Source organism: Ochlerotatus camptorhynchus, unplaced genomic scaffold, assembly GCF_037179485.1.
Source record: "Ochlerotatus camptorhynchus isolate MF236.1 unplaced genomic scaffold, CSIRO-AGI_Acam_v1.1 ptg000277l, whole genome shotgun sequence".
Taxonomy (NCBI): domain Eukaryota; kingdom Metazoa; phylum Arthropoda; class Insecta; order Diptera; family Culicidae; genus Ochlerotatus; species Ochlerotatus camptorhynchus.
Window position 1 is genome coordinate 6,693,870 of NW_027040766.1, and position 26,377 is coordinate 6,720,246.

General features: G+C 38.8%; 1 protein-coding gene and 1 non-coding gene across 2 annotated transcripts in view; both read right to left on the reverse strand.

Annotated features, from left to right (window-relative positions):
• LOC135706313 (uncharacterized protein DDB_G0271670) overlaps positions 1 to 26,377 on the reverse strand; it is a 210,633-nt gene that overhangs the window by 158,936 nt on the left and 25,320 nt on the right. The window lies entirely within an intron of this gene.
• Positions 6,605 to 6,676, reverse strand: TRNAH-GUG (transfer RNA histidin (anticodon GUG)). Its single transcript has one exon. It is a non-coding gene; the product is annotated as a tRNA-His (tRNA).

Consider the following 26,377-nt stretch of genomic DNA (forward strand, 5'->3'; position numbering starts at 1 on the left):
TGTGATGTGAGTATTGGGATTTGGAAAATAAGGGATGTGTGATGGAGTAAAAAGTTTAGGAAAATATTTCAATATCTAAGACCGTCGAGTCGACTGAATTTCGTCAAAACTGGAATTACTCAAAAGTGAGTTGAATTTTCCGGGCTTTTCCAGGAAAAAAACTTCGCGAATATGAGTAAAATCCATGAACATTTTACTTATTCAAAGAGTATACTAATGACTGAGTGAAAATTCGATCGATTTTCATCGTATTCGAAAAGTTTTCCTGGAATTAGTCTAGTTCGGAAGCTACAAACCTACCACGTCAAGGACCTATATTCGTATCCCATACCCGGATGCTTTAGTTTTGTTTGAACTATATGTTTGCCGCTAAAATTGATTGGTTATTATAATGTTTTCCAAAACATAATGACCAGTATTAAGTTTTATAAGCTATGCCTTTTAATTTTGATGATTTTGTATGTATTTCTACAAATTTAAAAGTGCAAGGAGTATATAGTACTTTTTAATGACATTCTCCCTCCTAAGCTGGTGCTGCCATTGTTTTACAAAACTAACTGCATGTTGCACGAGAATGTGTTTTTCCTATCTCTGATGAGAACATGACAGATATTAAGAAAGGTGTTATTATCAATCGGAGCTGCTGTAGTGAGTAAGGTACAAACAAACCAAACCAAGGACCAGTGTTCAAATCCCATGCTTGGCTTTGTCTTATTGTTTAGTATGGGATTTTTTTTACACGAAAATTTATTGGTTATTATGATGTTTTCCAAAACACTTATTGTAACCAATTATTAGTTTTATAAGGCTGTGACTCTTACGCTTTTTACGCTGCAAAAAAGTATGAAATCTAGTAATATAAACTATTAATGATTACTTGTACTTGTCACTACACGGTAATTTCGACTTCTTTATTACTAGATTTTTAACCAGAGACACATATGCGTTTATGACATGACAATGTTGTATCTCCTGCTGGAATCATGGGCATCATTATCATCATCATTATCAAAATCATGATTGTATGTGTATAATACTGATGCAAAATTTGAAATTTTCGCTCCACAGTGCTCAAACGGGTTCAAATTGGGCCCTGATTAGCATCCCAAAAATTTGAACTCATTTAGTGAGAAACTGACTAGGCACAAACCATTTGAAGTTTATATGGGAATTACTATGGAAAAACCATAATTTCGGTTCATATATATCTCAAAATTCACTAGATCACTCTACTTTAGAAAATGATAGCTCAGCTACAACTTTGTTGAAGACCACTTTTCGATCAAATATAAGGAACAAAAATTATTAATGATTCAAGTCACTGATGTCTTATGATTATGCTCAATCAACTGCTCAGCAGGCAACATTGGTGTTTATGGCGCGTAGAATAGAGGACAAAAATCATGGCTACTATGTCACACTGCAGAATACAGTGTTGCCCTCAGTACAGTTGCTTAATCTTGCCATAAGACTATGAATCTCTTAAACAATTAATTACTATTTAATTTGTCGCTTCCCTGAAAAAAGAATTTTCTGCAAAGTTGTAGCTGATAAAAATTCCCATAAGAATAGCAATGGAATTTGTTAACAGTACAGTATGTAAAAGGCTAGAAGACAATGAACAAAAAGTTTTGTTTTCCCGTAGTAATTTCAATATAAACTTCAAATGGTTTGTGCCAAGTCAGTTTCTTATCAAATGAGTTTAAACTTTTGGAGACTAGACCCAATTTGAAACCGTTTGAACACTGTGGAGCGAAAATTTCAAATTTTGTATCAGTCTAATGTGTATTCCTTCGCTTCTGTCATTTGCTTTACGGATGTTTCAGTTTACATGGTGATACCAACATACGATCAAGCTATAGTGGTCATGAGGGGCTCGGTGACCTAGTATCGTACATTTCTGCTTACCAGCCTCCTTCACAGAGGCAGATGACGCGATTGTGCCTGTCTCATACCGGTTGTATGAGAAAATGGAAGAGTTGCCAGTCTTCTTGATATGTTGTCTTCACTTATATTGCAAATAGGGCTCTTATCGGTTTGTGAATGGGCCTGGTGATTACTTGATTCTTATGTTTTTTTTCTAAACACGACCGCATGATTCAAGAAATCAATTACATTCAATTTGATCAGCATCATTGCACCGGGTTCAAACGATCGTGGATTGTTGTGATACAAGGACCCGGTGGCCTACTAGCAACCATTTTTACTAACTGGGCAGAAAGTAGTTACTGAGTAAATAGGGTCACCAGGCATGGAAAATCAATTGCATTCATTTCGTGCATTCATTTACATTCATTTACCCCTAACTTTTTTCATCAACAGAATTCCACAAAATGATGTATGAAGCTTTTGTAGGTTTTGTTATTAGCTCCATCTCTTGTTATAAACCCAAATCCGTATCTCTTATTCATGACGAACCAGAGCAAACAGAATCCACTACTGTTTTCAGTGAATGTATTTTACATTCACTGAAAAACAGTAACGAGTTCTTCCCGCTCTAATTCGTGATGCATAAGAGATACAGATTCAAGTTCCTGCCAAAAATTGTAGCTAATAACAAAACCTATAAAAACTCCATACATCATTTTACGGAATTCTGTTGATGAAAAAAGTTAAGGGCAAATGAATGTAAATGAATGTAAATGATTTTCCATGCCTGAGGGTCACACAGCTTTTTTTTTGCCGTTCGGCGACGACGGGTGTGCATTCGCGAGAGTGACGTTTATTTGATCCGTTTCTTTGCACGGGTGTGTTTTTTTGTAAATAGCGTAAGTGTGCCTGCGATTTGAATTGAGTGTCAGAGATTGTAAGTAATCTTAAGGATGCCTCACTGGATACGCCCAAGACTGGACGGGCAATAGCTGGTGGCCGTGAACGGTTCCTGGGGAAAGCACTAGATGCGACCCTCCTCCCAGAGAAGTATTACAACAAAGGTATTAGATATTTTGCAAACAGTGACAGATAGCGGACATAAAGAACCAATGGAGGTGCCGGGCAAAGGTGTTTATCCTTGACAAATGGTAAGTTACAAATTCGCTGTTGTCGCTGTCGTAATCACCGTCGTAGTCGTAGGCAGTACCGCTAGTATATTTAAAATTAACCACCAACCACTGAAAATATAAATTATCGCGTATTTCTGTTGTTCATTACATGCCAAGTGAAATTCGAGAACGTAATTTCATTTGAATAGCTTGTTCAACCAGGTCTTAAACAATCGTCACGTCGGTCATAGCTTGTTATGATTACCTGAACCATGCGTAAAGACAAAATCGAAACATTTAACGTCGCGTGAAAATGGATCTTAATGAAGGTCTCTTTCGTAGCTTTAAGTTAAGGATTTCAAAGATCGTCGGTTGCAGTGGCTTGCTTACTGAACAGAAAAACGCGGTCCCAGATCCTTTCATATTAAAAATGTATGGTAAGATCGCTTGTTTGTCGTGTATTTTGTAAAACTTTTCGTTGTCGTCGGTGCCGGGTTTGAATAGTTATAAAAACTTGAGTAACGCTATTATGTGATATGAGGGGCTCAGTGGCCTTAGAACAACCGGTTTTGCTTACTGAGCAGAACATCATGAGTCTAATCTCAAGCCCATCCACATTCAAGATTCGTCAATCGTTTTATTTGTTAACATGACTACATGGTAATAACAGCAACTCGATGATTAAAAAGGAGCTCGTCTGCCTAGTGGCAAACGTTTTTGCTTACTGAGCAGAAGACCGTGGGTTCAATCCCAAGCTCCTTTGCGTTATATGATTGTTAGGACATCAATTCAGCTTATCGTTTACCAAAACGAACCCTGCTGCAAACCCAACTCTATTACCCAATTTCCCAGTGATTCCTCGTGGAAGTGCAGAGATGTTCTCGGCTTCCATCAAAGCGAGTGTCACGTCAACACATTCCTATCCCTTCCTTTCTTGACCTGTGTTCAGGCGCGGCCGGCGCTGGTATTGCCTAGTTTGGGATCACCAGTTTTTACACATTGAGGATGATTGCTAGTCCCAAGCATCGTCTATTGGTTCTCTGTGTAATTACAGCTGGTCTGGCAATAACAGAGTAGCAACCGTGGGCGGTCAATTATGCTCATGCTTATGCTCAGTAAATGGGGTCACACAATTTTATTACCAGACATCAAAATATCGATGATCACATTACTTATCAAGGTGAATCCTGATCCATTGAACCCTACCTACTGAAAAAAATCTACAATTTGTGACCATTGAGGGGACGCAGAGACAGCCTTGGTCTCCAAACCAACAAAGGTAACTCTGATATTCCCCATCCCCAATCCCACCTGTCTACAAGGACCTGGCCGGCTTACTGAAATTTGTATAATGGTTCGACACTCCCAGCTCTATCCAGTTGATTCAGTGCGTCATGCCTTATTATGTGCAGTCAGTTTAAGGTAAGCTGAGCTAAGCGAAGACACTCAAGTGTTTCCCACGACATGTAAATCAAGTGTCAAGAACAACATGTGGAAAAGGCATACAATTTTTTTTTTATAAACAAACGTTCTGACGTCCTTTTCTAGTGACCTTCTGACATCACCGGGTAGGGAAAACTTGCCCCTCCCCGACGATGTTGTTGGTTTGCGAGGGCGATCCTAGGTTGGCGAGAAAATGGCCTACAAAGGATTGTTTACAAAAAGCTTGTATGTCCTTTTCACATGTGGCTCTTGGTATCTCCTTTCGAAGACAGAGCCATCAGAAGTGAGTGAAAATCATACCCATGCAAGTGGTGAGGAAAGTCACCTTTGCCCTTTGAGATCTCGAGTTTAGATTTTCAAATCAATGGACTTAGAATAACATCCATGATTCTCGAACATACGACAAAATTGAAGGTACTAAGCCTTGACAGCATTATTATGAATGTGGAACATGGTAAATGCTTGATACTCTGGAATTAAGAAAAAATTGTTTGTTTATTTTTCCCAGAAGGACATTATTTTTCGCTACAACTTTGTTTCAGACGTCATTTCGATCAAAAATGCCGTTTCTGAGCGACATTTTTTTGATAAACTTCAAGAACGTTATTCATGAATTTTTCAAGATCCAAAATGACCGAATTTTGGCAAAAATGTGAATAACAAAAAATTACGCAAACAAAACATATGCATATTATATTTATTTTCTGTGTACACATTAAAGTGAGGAGCGGTGGTATAATTTGAGTGCCAATTAGCAGGGCGGCAGAAGTAGGAGAATTATGTCTGCTTGTCTGTGATATTGCTATACAAGAGAATTGCATTTGAAATTATAAAAGTTCATTGGCGCACCATTTAACGGTAGAATTTTATTTCCATTTCAAGAGCAAATTTTCATTATGTCGTAAGTAACATTCGCACCAATCCGAGAAAAATAAAGTTTTGTTTTGATGACCGAAAAGTTATTCCTATTTCCAAGTAAACACATATAATCTCATAGTGATAGCAATGTTTAACATATTTAGCAGGGTTTTAATCATACAAATGCAAATCGCTAGCTTTCATGCTAAAAAATACTGGTTTTTGAGTCAAAAGTTATTATACGTCGTTTGGTGGCCCCTATTGTTACTTAAGTCAAAGTGTATTTACCAGGATATTCGGGAGAATTATCAATTGCGTCTCCTTACGTGCAGCCCATTCATCATTTTATTTATTATTAATTATTAATGTATTTGATAAGGCTCAACCGAATTAACTTTACAGAGCCGAGGATTCTTGGTCACTATACAATACATCTTAAAACTATAGTCAAAAGGTACAACACAATAAACACTTTACCTTCCGCTATCCAAAAAGCCTCCTCCATCAGAACTGGAGCCGCTTCCAGTGGTTTCATTGTATGGCAAATTGTTGTACGCCAACGAGGGTCAGAGCGCGTCCATTGCAGCAATGGACGCAAAACGTGGTCAGCACTCACACACCCATCACGAAACGGTTGCTTTCCAAAGTCGACGACGCATCGACCGAAAGAACTGCTGATGAAGAACAATGAGGAGGACCACACAATGGTTGCTGCCGAGAAAACAGACGATCGCGTAGCACACATCGAGAGTGGCCTGCTTTCGACGACAGCCGAGTGAACACTGATTCATCATTTTAGGACCACCGAAATCATCTTAGCAACAAACAGTTCGATTTATTCACTTTAATAATGAGAAAGCGAAACGACGAACGTACACTTTTCACGGGTTTCTCAGCGCTGTTACTTAAGTCAAACGGCATCTCCATAGAATTTGGGTGACTTAAGTAACATCGAAAACTATTTTGATCGGAAGGTGATTACGTCGAAAAGCAATTTGACTGGCAAATAAATTTAAAAATTGGATTTTACAGTATATAGTGTAATAGCAGGAGAATCGATTGACACTGATAGCTCGACTTTGTTTACCTTTGTTACATTTGACGTAATGCAAATTTGCTCTTGATTTCATCGTGTTGCGTTCAGTTGTGAAATACAAACCGTAGAGTAAACGCTCCTACAGTTGCGGTACGTTAGAAGCGTTAGGTTTCTATAGTTGTGTACTCCATAGACAACTAGAGGAACCTAACGCTTCTAACGTATGGCAATTGCGCAATGTTGTTAAAAAATCTAACCTCTCCGTGACAATGACTGTTCGAGCCATTGCCGTGACCAGGATTCGAACCTGGGTTACTACGGCCACAACGTAGAGTCCTAACCACTAGACGATCACGGCTATAGAGGATTAGTAATTGAATAGCAATCGAATGGTGTAGATATTCTGCACTTTCAAGGTCAAATTAAACAGGTAATTATTAGTTCGTAAAAGCATTTCGTTTAATTTTATCATTCCTAATATAATGCAGTAGTGGGATCAAATCCCGATCCGTTCGAGTTTTAATTGTATATCAATCTGGGCATAATGTATTGCCACATTCAGTTGGGAATATAAGGTTCCAGTTGGGAGGACGTTTTAGCCAAATAAGAAGAAGAATATTTGACAGAAATGTGAAAATTCATCGGCGCACCATTCAACGGTATATTTGAATTTTGTTTTCACCATATGGTGCGTTTGATTTTGAAATACAAATCACAGTAGGTATGGACCGATGCAATCGGCATTTCTTGAATTGAGTTAAAAAAGTATAACCTCTCCGTGACAATGACTGCTGGAGTAATTTTCGTGACCAGGATTTCATACAAATCGGAGAAGGTCAATTCAAAAATTATTATTTTTTCGCTATTTTGCCTGGATTTTGCCTACTCCAAATGAAAGGACTCGGAGTTTCCAGTCCATTCCCAGGAGCAAACTCTGGTAAATTATTAGATTACCTTTTCTGCTTCTGCACGGCTCTCACGGAAAGGGCGTTTTGCCTGTGGAAAGGGTAAATTAGATCGGAATTCACATTGAAAACTGATAGGGTAGATACCTACTTCAGCCTAAGTGCCCATTTTGAGCCTATCAAGCAGAAAACATACGATACTTTAGTTCAAATGCTACCGAACGAAGGCAATGAGAACGCGTGATATGAATGTTTGCACCCAATATTCTCAAATACAAATGAAGCGCTCCGACCGAATCAATCTTTATCTTCATCCGATAGGCCGAAATGAATCCATTGGCGTTTCAATGGCGTTTCAATGTGTTAGGCCGAGTTTAGAACCCGTAGGCCGAGTTTGGCGTCAAGAAGCAGTGTTAGACTATTAACAACATCTCAACCATTTGTTTCTCTTTATCAAATCTTACGGAACGTACGGAAAGGAAATAAATTTTGAAGTCATCTGAAGTAAAAACATTCCATTTTGTATCTAAAAAAATTAACTCGAAAAATAAAGGCAAAGGGCGGGTTGTGCTTAGTAGGTCCAAAGTTAGATCTAAGCCCTGATAACATTTTGCTAAGAAGTCTAATCGATTTGCAGTCCTCGGAAAAGTTGTTCTGCAAAGAAATTTCAAACTATTTACGAGAATTGATGAAAATTGAGCATTACTTGAGCTTTGGGCAACCAAATGAGTTGGTTCGTTTCATTTCCCATACATTTTCCCCTACAAAATAATAAATTCTCCCAAAAATCCAGATCATAACCTAACTCGTTCAAATTTGACACCGTTGTAGGCAGCGTTCTCAGATCATTTTCAGAAAAATCTGGACCACTTAAAATATAAAATCTGGAAAAATCTGGAATGCTCTAAAAAGTTCTGTTTTAAACATAAGGCCAATCTCCCGGTAAAATCGGTCAGTATAATCATCTGGAAGTATCAGACTGTTTATGAATTACATGTTTAAATAATTTATATAAAGCAAATAGCTTGTTAGCATCAAAAAGTTTTGAAAATTATTGGCACAATGTGTTAAATCCATTACGCAGAATTTCAAAACTTACGTTAAATTTTGGGTAAAATACTAAAGAAATTATATTTAAACTGTTTCTTTTTTATTGTTTAAAGAATGAGAAGCAAATAATCAAGCAAGTTTCTTCGTTCCTTTATTTTTCCGCCGGTCTCTGTTCCGCAATCTAGTGCCAATCACCGACGAACATAAATTGCCATCCATTGACGCCAATCGAATGTGCAAGAAAGCAGCTTCCACACCTGCGTAGGATATCGCACCCATTCATTCAACACACATGGGCCGGGACCAACGGCTTTACTTCCCTTCCGAAGGAAGACGTGACCAGAGATTTTTATGCCACAGAAAAATCCCACCGACCTCAGCTGGGATTGAACCCAGACCCATTGGGGTGAGAAAATAGTCACGCTTACCACTGGTGCCAGCAATCAAGCAAGTTTGATGGGATGGATTTTTTTTTTAAATAATCTTTGTTATAGTCCATACTGCAGTACCAGAATATGTCTGAAAGATTTTATTAGTTCAAAATAATTCAAATGTTACCCTGAGGTTGATCAGACTTACAATTTAATTATAGGTATACCTCGATATAACGTAACTTTCACTTTTAACTTCCATCGCCAATATCTCGCTTATAACAACTGAATCATACAAATTAATATTACCTATAAATGGGGGATTATCTCATCTGTCCGATGGTGACATTACTTTGTTTGTTTGAATGTTAATTTGCGGAAAATCGATGATGGAGGGCATAATTATATCGAGGTATACCTGTATTGACAACATTCAACATACAACACCCAGAGTAGAACAGTAAGCAATTTTATTTTTATGAAAAAATCACCTGGGAGCCAAAACCTCACACCGTGATTCTCACACACAGTTTACCTTAACTACGAGTATCTTCACTATTCGCATAATTTTATGTCAAAGAATAATTTTATTATATAAATCAAATGAAAGTCTGAAAGTGTCAATTTTTAAAGTCTCAGGATCTTAAAATGATTTTTTATTCTGGAAATTAAATTTTTTGTAGGTCTCAGATCATGAAATTTTTTGTCAGTTTGAATTTACTTGGAACTCTTCACAGGATATCTTCATCCTTTTTTTTAGAATCCCTTTGAATCATCCTAGAATACTATCATACTTCTTTTCTGGATTTCCCTAAAATAGTCTTTATAATCTCCAAACTTTTTCAGCAGCATTCTAGGAGTTCTCAGAAAAACTCTCTTGGTACGCATTATCTCTTGTAATATCTTTTTTTCCTCTGTTCGGGACCTAACACCACTGCGACCAGTAATTTGATCTATTGTAGTCTATTCCGTGTCCTTAGTGCATGTCATATTACTCCATCACTATTGAGAAATGATTTTACAGTTGTCATTCTTGAATTTTTCGCAAGGATTCGACTCTAATTGAAAGGTTCCGCTATTTATACCCTTCGGAGTGTTGAAACACCCTCAAAAGGCGCCCCCCTTTGTCAGTCAAAATTGGATTCCTTAGCAACAAAATTAAGGAATGACACCCATAATGACCATGCATCAGAACTCTAGTCTTAACCACTTCAAACTAGAGATCAACGAATTGAAGATTAGGAATCGCATAGATGAAGACTAACTAACTCATTTTTTCCTTGTTTCAAGATCATCCTCGGTGGGCAAAGCCAAGAGACTTGTCAACAAGGCATAAAAAGTAACAAGGACTAAGATGTGTTCCTTGGATTACTGAAAAATCCTGTTACCCTAGTTTGAAGTTGTCAGGACTAGGAATCGGTGGTAGATCTTACATCCCGTAACGTACCACGAAAAGGTGATCTACTCACGTTACGGGATAATCTCTTAGATATCACTCTGCAATTTCATAATTTCCTCTAACTGTTAATAATTCTCAACAATTCGCAAAATTTTGTCTCGATTTTCTCTTTGAAATTCCCTTAGAATATTGTTAATAATTTCCTTGGTACACTCTTCCCAGACTTAAGCGATAGTTCCCTTTGAATTGCTTTGTAGGTAAGGTCAGAATTATTTTGAAATCCTCTTCAGTATTTCCTATGAACTCAAGTTCTTTGTCAAATGGCCTTGAAAGTCTCCAAGAAATTGCCTGGTGTTCTTCTCGCATGATTCCTTTTAAATTTCTTAAAATTTAATTATTATGAAGCTCCCTAGAAGCATTGGACAGAATTCCATTGAAATTATTCGCACGATTTGCATTAGCATACTCATTGAATACCTCCCAGCAATTACTTCAATTTGTCATTAACGTTCCTTTAGTTACATCTTAAGAATTTTCTATGATTTCTCTTCCGAATAATATTTCCTTTCTTCACAAAATCTCCAAGCAATTGTCATCAGAGTTATGATGGAACTCTACTCAGAATTAACTTGAAATCTTCCATTGATTTCACAAGGAATTCATGTCACGCTATACTGTGAACTATTTTTAGAATTACCTTAAAACTATGAAATTCTGGGGCAATTCAGAATTCTAGAGTAATTCTGACTGCTAAGATAACTCAATATTCACAGGTACCTAAAAAAATGCTAAGAATTGTTAGAAGCGTTTTAAATTCTTAAATTAAATCCTTGAAAATCTCAAGCACATACTTCAAAGTTTTGGTAGTTGTCTAGATTCAAAAGCCTTGCTTATTTTCCAAAGCTCAATTTATTGTTCTCAACCCTTAGCTGTTTTCTATTACTTCATATTGAAATTTTGATTTTTCTAAATCCAGGATTCCTAAAAATAAATTAAAGCCAAAATCAAAACAAAAATTCCAAACACAAAAAATCCAGGCCCGATATTTTTGAAGTTTGAATGGTTTTTTTTTCAGCCAATAATCTTTAGAAAAATTTTCAATTATTTTCATGATTCTGCAACCTATTAACATGTTAACATGTTGTTACATTTTCATATACGATTTTGCAATAATTTTAACGTTGATGGCCTTGAATAATTAAAGTAGCAAGTTTAACTTTATATTTTTTGATTAGAGGGTAAATCAATTGCAGTGATATTTTTAAAGCAATATGTTTAAGAAATCTGGGAAAATCTGGAACATATTGAAAAACTCTGGAAACATAAGTGGTCTGTTTGTGTATCTGGCAAGACAACTGAAAATTTGGAAAATCCAGGTAAATCCGGAATACTGACAACGCTGGTTGTAGGGCACCTCAATGCATATTGGAAGAGCAGTGGGTAGCGGGGATTTTTTATCCACCCGTCTTCTCCGATTTGTATGAAGCTTTGCATAATTGTTTGTCATGGGCAATTATTCACATTTTTGTAAAAAAATCAGCTATTTTTCGACTTGTAAAATTTTCAAAATGGCACCCTTGAAATTTTTCAAAAAATCTTAGCTCGGAAACGGCAAATCTGATCTAAATGACGTCTGATACGAAGTTGTTGTTTTGCGGTTTTTGTAAATGTTTAAGTGTCCATCATTTTAAATACTTCAAAATTTTGCATTTTTCATGAGCATTAGACATTTTGAAAAATTTAAGGTTTTACCATTTTTTGGAATTTTTACTTAAAATTCCTAAAACAGTTTTTGCATAGAGGAAACCCTCCTTTCGTTGCGTTACGTTAGAAGCGTTAGGTTCTTATAATTGTGTATGGAGACTTAATACACAACTATATATAGGAACCTAACGCTTCTAAGGATCCGCAACTATAGGAGCGATTACCATAGTTTTTCCAAAACCATTATTTTTCTCTGCAATTTTTTGGCGAACGTCATTTCAATCAGAAGTGCCGTTTCCACGAAAATTTAAAAGATGCCATTTTGAAAATTTCAAAAGATCCAAAATGGCCGAATTTCAGCCAAAAAAATGATTGACTCATTTCCCATAATAAACAATTAAGCAAAGATTCATGCAAATCTAAAAAGATCTAAGGTGATTTACAGATATATATGTAGCACGAAAAAACTAACATCCTTGACTTCTGGAAAAAATGGCAAGGTGCGGACAAAAGTATATCACCTCATTTCTTCACAACAGTTTGAAATGAAGTGATGGACATAACTGGTACATTTACCCTATATATTTTTGCCCAAAGAGTGCATTACCAGCACGAACAAAAGTTCATAACTGTTTTTCTTGCTGAATGCAATTTAGTTAAACCAAAAATCATAAAAAGGATCCATGTTTAAACTACAATTGAGCGACATTTTTGCTCATTTGGTTAACTATGCACAGAAAAAAATAAATTTTAATATTACATCCAAGGGGATGCACTTCAATCATGTCGAAAATCTCATGTAATTTTTGTGACCACAACAATAAACAAATGCAGTCAAAGCAGCGTAATGTCAGTTCATGCACTGTATTAATGATAATTTTGTCCTTTTTGGCAAGTAATATTACACCATATTTTTGACACAATTGAAGTGCATCCACTTTGATGTGATATTAAAATTATTTTTTTGCTGTGTGCTTCAAGAAATTGCAAAAGAGGTGTTCTACTAAAAATTGCTCGAACTTCATACAGATCCTCAAAATTATACCGATAAGTTTATTATATTTGATCACCCAGCATCCAAAATTTTAGAAAATTTCATGTAAGTACACATCAAAAAATTAATTTTGATGTCACATCAAAGTGGATGCACTTCAATCGTGTCAACATTATGGTGTAATATTACTTGCCAAAAAGGACAAAATTATCATTAATACAGTGCATGAACTGACATTACGCTGCTTTTACTGTATTTGTTTATGTTTGTGGCCATAAAAATTACAGGAGATTTTCGACATGATTGAAGTGCATCCTCTTGGATGTAATATTAAAATTTATTTTTTGCTGTGTACATCCGATAAAGTTAAAGCTCTTAGAATTTTTGTTAAATACAACATATTTACTAGGTGATATACTTTTTTACGGTACTGTATAATAGTATATCCTATTTTTGCTCACTAGAGTCACTTTGACATACTAGCTTTGAACTAAACGCAACCTAATTCATCTGAATAACTTTATCAAAGAAGGGACCTTTCTATATGCTTAGAATTAAAAAAATATTTTCTACTATAATTATTGAAATTTAAGAACCATCACTACCAGGTGTCCATAGTTAGCTCAATGACCCTACTTTAAATAGCATTTTCTCAGCATGCTGCTGATTTCGGCCGAACCCGAAATTTTGCCCAATCCGCACCAACCCATGCTCGCCCACTGTGCCAACCACCTCCCATGCTCGTCGCCTTGCCCGCGTTGGGTTGTTCGGTCGTAAAATAGGAGCTTTCGCGAGGCGCGGGGCACATAAACACTGCCCGACCGAGCTTCAGCGATGCATATTTAGCGAGAGTGAGACAACACAACGGGGCAATACAGACCAACAACACAGCTCTCGCACCCAGCCAGCCAGTCAGCCAGTCAGCCAGCTTGTATATTGCCCATTTTTCACGTTCCCTTTCGCACGACCGACTCGCTGCTCTCGGTTCGACTTCATTATGCTTTATAGCGATTCTGGGTTAGTGCGGCCGGTCGGCCGTATAGTCTCTTATGTGGGTCTCATCCGACGGCGAAGACGACGAGAGCGACTTATGCGAAATGTACATGACCAGCGGTACTAAGCGCCACAGTATACAACGACGACGACGACGACGACGTCTTCGCGCTTCTTTGCAGTGAGTGGAAGGGGAGACGTCTGACGGAACAGTCAAGCACTCACACACACACACGCTGACTCACGCACACTGCGGCATGCGAAGACTAGCGAGCGTGTGGGTATATCTAATGACCTAGTATTTGGAATCGGTGGGGTAGGGAGGGATTAGCGAGTGGGACCGACTGCGGTGGGGGGGGGGGAAGGGATGTGTGGTGCAATAGAGTGCTGCAGCGTGGTTCTATGAGTTGAGGCTGTTGCGGAATGCAGGGAGAGTGATTTCGCTTTCTTGTGGACAGTGGGCAAGTGCCGTTGACTAGATGGGATGGTTCTGGCAGGGGTGGGAATCGAGATTTGTGAATGAACATTTAAAGAAAGTTGGAAGATGGTAATCGGGAGGTTTATTGAAAAGCGGGAGATTTACATAACAAATGAAATTTCATGATCTATTTAATCCTTCCCAACATCCGGTAAGCTGAGGACGTCATTTCGAACAGAAGTGCAGTTTCCGTGATACATTTTTTTGAAAAAAAATCAAGGACGCCATTTTGAAAATTTTACAAGTAGCAAAATAACCGACTGTTTTGCAAAAATGTGAATCAATGCTCGTAGCAAACAATTATAAATGCATAGTTTAATGCACATAAAAATAAGAGCACTTCCTCTTAAATTTACTATTCTTGAATTTAAGTTTGAGGCACAGCCTTTGTCAGTCTTTTTTTAACCCTCCGTTACTCGCGCTGTTGTACTTTGTACAACACACATGAGTTTTCCATTGCCATTTTGTTGCTGAGTTACCAATCGATTTGAAACCAACGAGTTTTCCTCAAAAAACTTGTTTTGATCGAAACAAGCTAAATTTTGATAACAGTAAACACCTAAAAAATGCGGATAATAGGGAAAATGTAAATGAAAACCGCGTAAACTGTGACCATACTACGTGGGATTTGACATAATTGATTACAACATGGAATATATCGAGATCCTGACCAGATAGAAAGTTACTGTCTTTCACAAAGATTTTCAGGAGGTCAAAGCCTATTGCTTGGTGCTCAATAGTTCAAAATTTGCTCACTACACGACGCTAGTATACACGTGAAATTCTCATATAAAATATGTCGAGTTCCCGACCAGATAGAAAGGTACTGTCTTCGGCACAGTTGTTCACGAGGTCAAGGTCTTTTCGCAGGTAGACAGTAGTTCAAAGTTGTCTCACTTCACGGCGCTACTATACATGTGAAATTCTCGCATATAAAATATCTCTAGATCCTGACCAGATATAAAGTAAATGTATTCGGCAAAGTTTTTCAGAAAGTCAAGATCTTTTTGTTGGGTGACAAAAGTTCAGAATTTACTCACTATGCGGTGGTAGTATATACGTGTCTTTCTCGCATATTCAATAGCTCGAGATCTTGATCAGCTAGAAAGTCGCTGTCTTGGGCAAAGTTGTTTAGGAGGTCAAGACTTTTTGGCTGGTAGACAGTAGTTAATAATTGTCTCACCACGTGGCGTTAGTATACATGTACACTTCTCACATATGCTATATCTCGAGATCCTGACCAGATAGAAAGTTACTCTCTACGACAAAGTTGTTCAGGAGGTCAAAGTCTTTTGGCTGGTGGACAGTAGTTCAGAATTTTCTCACTTAATGGTGCTAGTATACATGTTAAATTCTCACATATAAAATATCTCAAGTTCTTGATATCACAAACTTTTTGCTTGTGGACAGTTGTTCAAAATTTTTTCACTACGTAGTGCTAGTGAAATGTGAAATTCTTGCCTGTGATATATCTCGAGATCCTGACCAGATAGAAAGTTACTGACTTGAACAAAGTTTTTCAGGAGGTTAAAGCCTCTTTTTTGGTGCACAATGTTTCAGAATTTTCTAACAACGCGGCTCTACGTGAAATTTTCATGTATAAAATATCTCGAGATCCTGACCAAATAGAAAGTTACTGTCTTGGGTAAAGTTATTCAGAAGGTCAAGTTCTTTTGGCTGGTGAACAGTAGTTCAGAATCTTCTTATTGCTCTGCACTAGTATACACGTGCATTCCTCATATATGCTACAGCTCGAGATCCCAAACAGCTAGAAAATTACTGTCATCGGCAAAGTTGTTTAGGAGATCAAAGCTTTTTGGCTGGTGAACAAACAGATGGAGGAGTGAAGAAGTCTCATCGCTACCGGCCAGGAACTGTCGCTCTGCGTGAGATCCGTCGTTACCAGAAATCGACCGAGCTGCTGACTGCAAGTTGCCTTTCAAGCGTCTGGTCCGTGAAATCGCCCAGGACTTCAAGACCGATCTGCACTTCCAGAGCTCGGCCGTTAATGGCCCTACAGGAATTCAGCGAGGCCTATCTGGTCGGTCTGTTCGCCATCCATGCCAAGCGTGTCACAATTAATTCATGTTCCATATCCGGTTTTCACAATGTGTACCCCCTTATAGAAATCACAGACGTCCTACGTCAAAACCGTACGGTCGTGTCATGGATGCAACCTCTTATTATTTTTGTCAACATTATTTTCATAAGGCAAATCAACTGATTTCTTATCGCGAACTTTGCTAACGCTGCTTTCGAACATTTAAAAGTTCAATAAATCATCAAAACCTTTTTCAAGTTGGAAATCGATTTGTGGCCCTGAAAAGGGCCGATTGATTGTTTGGATGGTACGAATTTACTTGGGACGACTCAGCAGCAATGCGTTCGAAGATGTCATTGACGAAGCTGTTCATGATGCTCATGGCCTTCGACGAGACTCCGGACTCATCTTCTTCTTCTCTCCCTTGACGATGACATTCTGCGCCTTTCCGGACTTCTTGGCGGCCTTCCCACTGGTTTTCGGTGCCATAGTTTAGCTGTTCGCTTCGATAGAGAATAACTGATAGTCGTTTCGACGGTGGTGTCTCGTTTTGTGCCCGTAGCATAAGAAGCGAAACTCCTCCCCTTTTCAGTATTTTGCACTGTTTGTATTGTACCCTCCCTGTATTAATAATATGCTACTCGACGCAGGTATAAGTATACCCTCGATGAGTGAAATAAACCGACCTATCTGGTCGGTCTGTTCACCATTCACGCCAAGCGTGTCACAATTATGCCAAAGGACATTCAGCTGGGTCTTCGTATTTATGGTGAACGCTCTTAATTTTTCCGTCGAAATCTATCAAAACCGGCCCTTTTCAGAGCCACTAAAAGATTCCACAAGAGAGTTGGGAAGGATATTTCTGCTGCTTACAACTGATCGCACCACAGTGAATCCTGATCTAAAAATTGCAACAAGCAAGTGCCTTAGAACCAAAAGCGATGCGATGCTATGACGATGACTGCAAGGGGCTTAGAAGCAGAAGGGTGAAAGCCAATTCGTTTTTTCGATTTCCTCTTTTGTGATGACCATAGCTTCCTATTTCGCACTATTTCTGCTATGCTCTTCTATCATCCACAACAATAAACGAATCAATGAATGTGTTTGCCGTCGAGTTAACGTTATCTGACCGTGCACTTCGTAGTTGCTCCTCCGTCAATGATCACAACTAATCCACTTGCACAGAGAACTACATAGATGGGTGCATGGGATGAGCTTTCCATCTTCAATGTACAAGCACATTAATTCATTCTATAGATCAATGCACAGCGCCGGCCACGTCCTCCCGGTCTTTTGGGTAGGGAAGGATGATTAGTTCGACGACCGGTTGTTACTAGAGACCGAGAATACCTCTACATCTCCACGGCCATCTCGGGAAGGATAATAGTGTAAGTGAGGTAGGTTATTTTTAGATTAGGATTCACTGTGGTAAGTGATGCGATCGGTTAAAGCAGAATTTGTTCTTTATTTAAATCTAGTGGGGATAGAATAAGGCAAAGTGAAAAATTGCAAGGGGGGGGGGGGTATTAAACTCCCTACCTTCTGCTCAGTAAGCAGAAACGGTAACCACTGAACTACCGAACCTCGTCGTAATGCTATATCGACATGTTTCGCGTCTACTTACTACTGGGGAAGCAGCATATGCATGTACGTAATTGGTGGATTTGTTAATTATTTCTACGCTTTTCGACAATGCTTGACATTTACTACTTTTTCAATAGTTTCTTGTTGAACATAAACAGTCAAAAGCATTGATATCGATGCGTAAGCATAGCCCTGATCGATTGGTGATGAAAATATTGAAATTGGTTCAGGAGCAGCTGAGTTAATAATGTTCAAAAAAATTCATAATTTGTTACATGTTCCATTTTCAGTTTTCAGCAAGTGTACCCCCATATAGAAATCAAAGACGTAGTCCTACGTCAAAAATTCGTTGTTCCAGCTCCAGTGGTGTGACCGCCAGACGTTCCGCCCCGCGACGACTCAGACGGGAGGTCTCCTGGGGAACCTGGTGCAGCGGCTACATGAGACATCCAATCGCGCCAAAAAATCTCAATTAAAGAGGACATTTCAATTGACAAAACCATGCATTCCTTTTTTTGAATTGATCGTTATTTACCCTCAAAAAAAAATCGTGAAATTGACCTATTTTTCATGCCGCCAGAGTGGACTACCCCCTTAAAGAAATTTGTCGAGGACAGTAACTTTCTATCTGATCAGAATCTCGAGATATTTTACATGCAAAAATTTCGCGTGTATACTAACGCCACGTAGTGTGAAAATTCTGAACTATTGTGCACCAAGCAATAGACATTGACCTCATGACCAACTTTTTCGAAGACAGTAATTTTCTACCTGTTCAGAATCTCAAGCTATAGCATACGCGAGCATTGTACACGTTTACTAGCGCCAAGTGGTGAGAAAATTCTGGGCTACTGTTCGCCAGCCAAAAAGTATTGACCCCCTGAACAAGTTTACCGAAAACAGTAGCTTTCTATCTGCTCAGGATCTCAAGCTATTGTATATGCAAAAATAGTAGTGAGAATTTTCTGAACTACTCTACCAACGAAAAGATCTTGACCTCCTGAAAAACTTTGCCGAAGACAGTAACTTTTTATTTGGTAAGGATCTAGAGATATTTTGTATGAGAATTTCACGTGTATACTAGCGCCGCGTATTGAAAAAAAATTTGAACTTTTGTGCACCAAGAAATAGACTTTGATCTCATTAACAACTTTGTCGACGACAGTAACTTTCTATCTGGTCATGATCTCGAGATATATCACATGCGGTAATTTCACATGTATTCTAGCGCTACGTAGTGAGAAAATTCTCAACTACTCTCCACCAGCGAAAAGGTTATGATCTCTAGAACAACTTTTCCCAAGGCAGTAGCTTTCTATCTGGTCAGGATCTCGAGAATTTCCATGTTGTAACCAATTAAGTCAAATCCCACGTAGTACGGACACCGTTTACGCGGTTTCCATTCACCTTTTCTCTATTATCCGCATTTTTTGGGGGTTAACTGTGGTAAAAGTTTAGCTTGTTTAGTTAAAAACAAGTTTTTTAAGGAAAACCCGTTGGTTTCATATCGATTGGTAGCTCGGCTGCAAAATGACAATGGAAAACTCACGCTGTTGTACAAAGAACAACGCGGGAGTACTCGTGTTACAAAAGTTGGCGCGAGTAACGGAGGGTTAAGATCACTGGTACTTCAAAAAACTTATTGACTTTATGATTAATTTGTGACCCTTTACTAAATCTATCGGTACGTTAGGAACGGTAAACAAATTTAGATGTCATCTTGGATAAACTTTTTTTCTAATCCGTTCAAAAAAGTGCTTAGAATGACGGAAATTAGATCTTAACCCTACCGACATAATTACTTTTTTTTATAAAAGTGTAGAGCCCAAATTCTCAAGAGCATTCAATGTCGCATTATAACTCAATCAGTCCGAAACAGGCTTATTCAAATTTAAATTGGCCAAACTGTGTGTTGGGATTTCCCAACGACTAATGATCTCCTAGTTAGTGTCCCAATATTCACTGTACTGTTCCGGCACAGCTTGCATTCTGCAGTAGCTCACTAAAACACTTGCTAGTTTCCATTTAAATACCTTGCTGCTGCTGCGAATCTTAACTTGTGTGAATGACCAGAATTTGTAAGCACACCAACACATTCCTTGTCACTCGAACATATTTCCATCCACACAATCCTCATCCATCTGTGGCTACACGGCCAATGAGAGTTACTCAGTCATTGAGTCCAATTCGACTCAAAATAGCAATAAAGTGGAATTACTCAGTAAATGAGAACAAAATTCCTTGATTTTTTCCAGGAAAAACTGCGGAAAATCGACGATAACTTTTCTCGAGGAAAATTTTACTCCCTCACTGAGTAACTCAATTTTGGCCGTGTCGTGTATTCGCAACATTGCACACGTCGCTTTCCAGCCTCCCCGCCCGCTTACCCTGCGCTCAGTCGTTCGGTTTAAACAAATTGAATAACTTTTCATATCTCTCTCATTCCTCACCTGTGTGCAGTAGCGTATGGCCAAATATAGGTCAGTAATATAAACTTACTTTTTTAACGCTCGCACTCACCCGCTTGCCCCCCTTTGCGGATGTCACCCCATTCAACAGCTGCGGCAGCAGCAGCGATGTATGAGCAATTGTTGTGATTGCCTTCGTCGATCGGTCGTTCGCATTCACAATCGCAAATAATCACACCTACGGGGAAGTATACGTGATGGACGGGTGCCGTCGGGTGGAACTCATCCTCTGCTCAGGGTGTAGGTGAGTGCGGGGTGGTGCGGAGGTCGGTGATATTGTTTTTATTATGCTTTTGGATTTCAGGAAGAGCTAAGAGAAGGAGGACGAAGGGAGGGAATCGCTCTCTCTTTTTCGCCGTGCAACCCCCCATCAGCCGCCACAAAAGAAGATGATACGAAAGAGGAAACGCTGAAAGAAGATCTGGGTCTGGATCGGCGGCGGCGGCGACGGCGGCGCGTCTCGCAAAGTGAAATCAGGGAGGTGGAAAGAAGGGAACATGGAGGTGTAGGAATCAGAAAAATCGGTCACTTTGTGCTCTAATTTTTCGCTTTCCATCCTAAGCGCTCTTGGGCTATGTGCCGGCGGCTGATGGAAAGGAAGGTAACTGTTCTGGTGGGAGAAAGTGTGGAACGCCGTGCATGGAGGAAGCGTGAATGAGCGCAGCAAATTGGTGTGGGACTTTGCGCGATGTGAGCGAATCTGGATGGGAGAAGATTGATAATGAATAGGGATAGATGACTCGCATTATGCGGGCTTATACTCGATGGTCGCGATTTTGTGACAACACAAGACCACCATGGACGAACGGTGGTTTTTGGTGATCTTCTTGAAATAAGCTCTTCGTAATTCTAGCGTTAATAATCATGCCGATTTTTTCACATTTCTTTAGCACTGTATAGAAACAATCTCGGGAAACTACTTCACTTAACTGAAGTCATCCAAAAAGAAAATCGATGCAGATATTCGATTATCACAGTTGGGCCCTTGTGTTTCTGAACGTTATAAGTTATAAGATGTTCATACGATGATATTTGTACTGATTCAGATATTTGATGAGTTATCTCAAATGCTACGAAATGATTACCCCATAAACCTATTTGCATGCAGATGACGTGAGCATAAAGTGGGTGCATAAATTGCAACAACCGGAGCCCTCCGCAGACAGTTACGAGCGCGACCCCGTCAGTTAACCACCCAAATTGCGCCAGCCCTATCATCACTCATTAGCATCTGATGGGCACCTTGTTTCGCAAGCGAACCGTTTTGCCAAACCATGATTACCTCCCGACGCACAGCCACAATGAATCACGCCAAATCATCATCATTCAATAAACCTGTTTCCCTTTTTGGCTTGCAAAGTATTGGGCCACACAATCAGGAAGTTGCCGGTTCCAACCAAAAATTAAAAATTGAAAAATTATCTGATCAAGACACCTCTCTCCGCTTATTCCCGGATCTACTTGCGTGGACGTAACCTCCTTCCCTCTACCTCCACCGTTCGAGTGCGTAAATCTCAACGCGTGGAAAATGATGATGGACGACCAACACAGAGACCAACCGACCGACCGACCGACCGGAGTGGAGGAAAGAAAATAGAAACTCCACGCTCGTGCCCCTATTGTGCTGACATTGTTTCGCGTAACAACTCCACACTCCACACATCCAGATGGTCTGTTTAAAAGCAGCTCCCCGCCCGTGCCACCCCAGCTCACTCCTTCCGGAAAGTTGGAAAGCGGCGATGAGAAAACCGAACCTCCCATGTTGGTTGGCATGTATAGGTAGGTATTTGGTGCACTACCAGCTCCGGTGTGCGACTTGATGCACTTGGACGAACGCAGGCGTGCGGGAGTGAACGGTTTGGGAAATGAGGGGTTAGAGCCCTTTGGGAGAACAGGCCCAGTTTAAAAGGGTGGCAGTCTGCCCATCAAGGAAAGTCCATCCCATGACAAAAATGATTGAATGGAAGATTTTTTTTGAACTGTCAAATTTGTTCTAATGCAGCCGACTTGGAACGAATATCTCGATACCTTAAATTGGTATGGATTAGCCTAAGAGGTAAAATACCAAAAAAATGTTCCAAAAATCCCATTCCAATACCAAACTACGTTAATGCAATACCAAAACCAAATGGTAACCAAATATTGCATGTAATTTTTTGGTATTATTCTATGGTATTTTACATCTTATGTTAGGTTGATCCACTCCAAAATCTGGTATCAGGTCCAGAGCTGGTAAATATCACGGCCGTCATGTGACAATGAGAAAACAGGTCCTCTCACTATCGTTTTGTAATGACCAAGCTCTCATGAGAATAATTCTCATCCGGTTTTGACATCAAAGCTCCTAATTGATTTAGATGCATTTAGGCAAGCAACAGTATATAATCTATAGAGAGAATATATTTTTAAGATTTCCGCGGTACAAGTAACAATAATATCAATAAATGAGCTAGTAATTGCGATGTTCACAACCAAGGAATCAAAAATATCTCCAAATGACAAAATAACAAGCGATCAACGAACCGAATAATAACGCTATGTCAGAAGTTGAAAACAATAATGATATAATCTTCACCGTTCTTTATCATGACAAGCAGCTCGTGCGACCCGACTCATTCGGGGCGGTAGAAGGAAACGAGCAAATTGTTGGCAAGCTGCTTCACGAAGTAAAGCCGAAGATGATACACGTGTGTTAATGGGATTTTTTTTGTTATGTCTTTTCCCGATTCATATCAAGCTATGTCCTCATCCGTGTATATTGCAACAAAGCAGGCAAGCAATATATCATTATCCTTCTACCACTCGGATCGAGCTTTGTTACAGAGCGAGTTTGTCATGGTAGTCGTAGCAACCGTTTTGTCTGTATCGTTGGTTGCTTTATGTGTTTGGATTCGCTGTTCACAACACTGTCATTTTCCGTCATGAAAAAAAAAATCCATGAGATTTTGATGAAAATCTCTATCACCGTTTTCTCATCCGATGATGGTGACAGAAATATCGCGTGAGATCTGTCATTGGAAATGACATTTGCCAGCCCTGATCAGGTCAGAATTAGATATTCTTAATGGAAACCTTTGTAGGGATAAGAGGTGGAACCATCATCATCATCATCATCCAACTTTTGGAATGACAACAACTTGAACCTTTCTCCTTTGGCATGTAGCTCAGAGTAACACTGGCTTTGAATAGTTCAGTAAGGAGGCGGCTGAGCATTTCTTTCCCCTGTTGAAGTAATGCTGGGAATATTTCATTTCCGGGCAAATTTGAAAGGTTGGAAAGAACTCAATGTCCATTAAACTCTAGATGGCGAGAAGATTTCAATAGCTTTCTGATCGGCATCTATTGACCATTCATGTCGCGCCATTTCAAAGTCCTGTTCTTCAGGCGAAAAATGGAGTCGACTCTGGGAAGTGAGTCCTCATCATTTCTTCCAGTGTTTCAGAAGAGTCAGCATTTGAAAGGTCTTTTGAAGGAACTTTATGCATCCTTGCAGTTGCTGGAGCGTTATTGATATCATCACATACCCGTTTCCAATCTTTCCGATTAGCTCGCCTCAATTCTCTGTTGTATTCAGCTAGGGCATTTTTGTATTGACCCCAATCGGTAGTAGCTTTAACTCTATTGAACAATCGTCTGGACATCTTCCTTAATTTTACCAGCTTATCGTTCCACCAAAGAACATCCCTATTAGATGATCTTTGTTGGATAGGTCAACTAGCATGATATGATGAGATCATTATGTTGATGATCGCATCAAAAGCACTTTCTGATTGAATTATTATTCATTAAATGAAAACGATAGAGGTCTCAGTTAGTTTTTTGGTTTTCTATGGTCTTCTGATATTACTGATCCGGCTTTATCAAACCTGATGTGCTTGCGGTCGGACAACGATTCTTCATCAGAAACTTGCCAATTCACTATTTTGCCTGTCAAAAGGTCACCGCAGATAAAATGATCGAGAACCTCTTGTCGAATTGCATTGATAAATGTTGGTGAATTCCCTCTTTTACATAAGTCAGTCTCGTTAGACGATATGTTATTCAAAAGGTCCTCACCTCTTTTATTAATATCGGTACTTCCCCACATTATGAGCATTCGAATCGCACCCTATTATAAATTGAGTGTTTATTTTTTACAGTATTTAGTTGACAAAATTTGCGACCGAAGAAGGAGAGACGTCATCAACATCTTCTTTGTATTGTTATATTGGTATTTATTTGATGTTTTTCAAAATATTTCGATAACTGAATAATATTTAAACGAGGTTTCATCATATTGAAGCGACCATCGAGTTATTAAATTATCGACTTAAAGTATTAAAAAAAGAATTGTTCGTGCTTAATTTTAAGAATGATCCCAAATTGTTCCATCTACTCTAATATCTATTCCTATTTATCTATATGACTTCGAAAAATGGTTCAAGAATTCATTTACGGATGTTCTAAGTATTTAATTCTACTGAACAAAAATACGCAGTAGGACTGTCAATTCTTGAAAATTTATTCTGTTGGATGAAAGGCTCTCCTCCATGATAGGAATTGGCCATTTGCCCAATGTCGTCCAAATGCTGAGATTTGATCCACCGCACAGCGCGTGTTGCTTCAAGACCGTGTTTGGTCACTTCTCTAGTACCATGTGACTCGTGAATCAGAGACGCCAGGCATGTCTTCATTTGGAAAACATTTGAAATCCTGTGAAGATTTTTATTTTTCGAAGACATTTTGAAGACATTCCATGTTGTGTGAAAACTTTTGAAGCCATATGAACATGCTTGGCATACACAGTTTTGGTCACGAACTGCTCATTTGTTAATAACTGTGCACACAATTGACGAAACATACTACTATTTGAAGCAGTAGATAGAATAGAGTTTAAGCTTGTTATAGATATGTAAGAAAAGTAGATTTTAATTCTAGTAATCAACTGTATTTGTGTGTTGCGTTGCAAAAATTAAGTGAGAAATGCTCGCTGCACATCTCGAACATTAAGTGTAAAATTCATCGGTGTTGGTTCGAATGTTAAGATTTACCTCCTTTTTTACATCTATAGTAAACTATGATCCTAATCTATCAATTACTTTAAAGAAACACAAATTTCAACAACTGAGTGAAAAGTTATTAACAAATGAGCAATTGGTGTGTACAACTGTGCATGCCAAGCATGGTATGAAGACACTTCAAGATTGAAGTAAATTTTGGCTTTATATAAAAGCAGCTTTTAGATAATGATTACTATGCGGGCAAGGGCGTGACCAGGTTTCAAAATAGAGGGAACAAAAATCTAGAATAAAGTATTTCAAAGGAAAATAAATCTTCTACCAAAATACATGTCATAGTCTCGGAGTCTTGTATAAAAATTCTTTGCCTTTGCCTGAAATTTTAAATTTGTACAAACTTCCAGTGCCTTAGAGCTTGGAAAAATTGTATGAGTTATGTATTTTCATAATTTAAAAATTGCATGAACCATAAAATACAATGAACAGACCAGCATTTTGAATATTTCAATAAATCATCCATCTTCGGGATGCTCATATAGGATATCAATTTCTTTAAAGTCAAAACCCATCTATAGTCTCAAAAAATTATTTGTCAAGCCAAGTCAGATTTATCTAGGAACCTTTCACAGGATTTCATGAGGATTTGTTCAAGAATTTCTGTAAAATAATATAAGTAATCTATCCTGGGAAATACTCTCATTATTTTCTTCAAATCACTCTAGAAATTATTCAATGAAAACACTTGAAATTCGCTCTGCAATTCACTTCGAATATTTAATAATTGAAGCATCAATTTTCTTTCCCATGATTTGCTTTCCATCGATCTTGTTTTCCGTGGTGAGCACCAATGCTACTGACGCCAGGGAGGCAGCTCCCACATCTGGACCCTACCTATCGACCCATCAACTCATGAATCGGGAACGAACGGCTTTACTTCCCTTCCGAAGGAAGGCGTGATCAGAGATTTTACACCTCAGAAAATCCCAGCGGGCACGAGCGAGATTGAACCCAGGACCTTTGGAGTGAGAGGCAATCACGCTTCCCACTACACCGCCACTGCCGGAGTCGCTGTAGC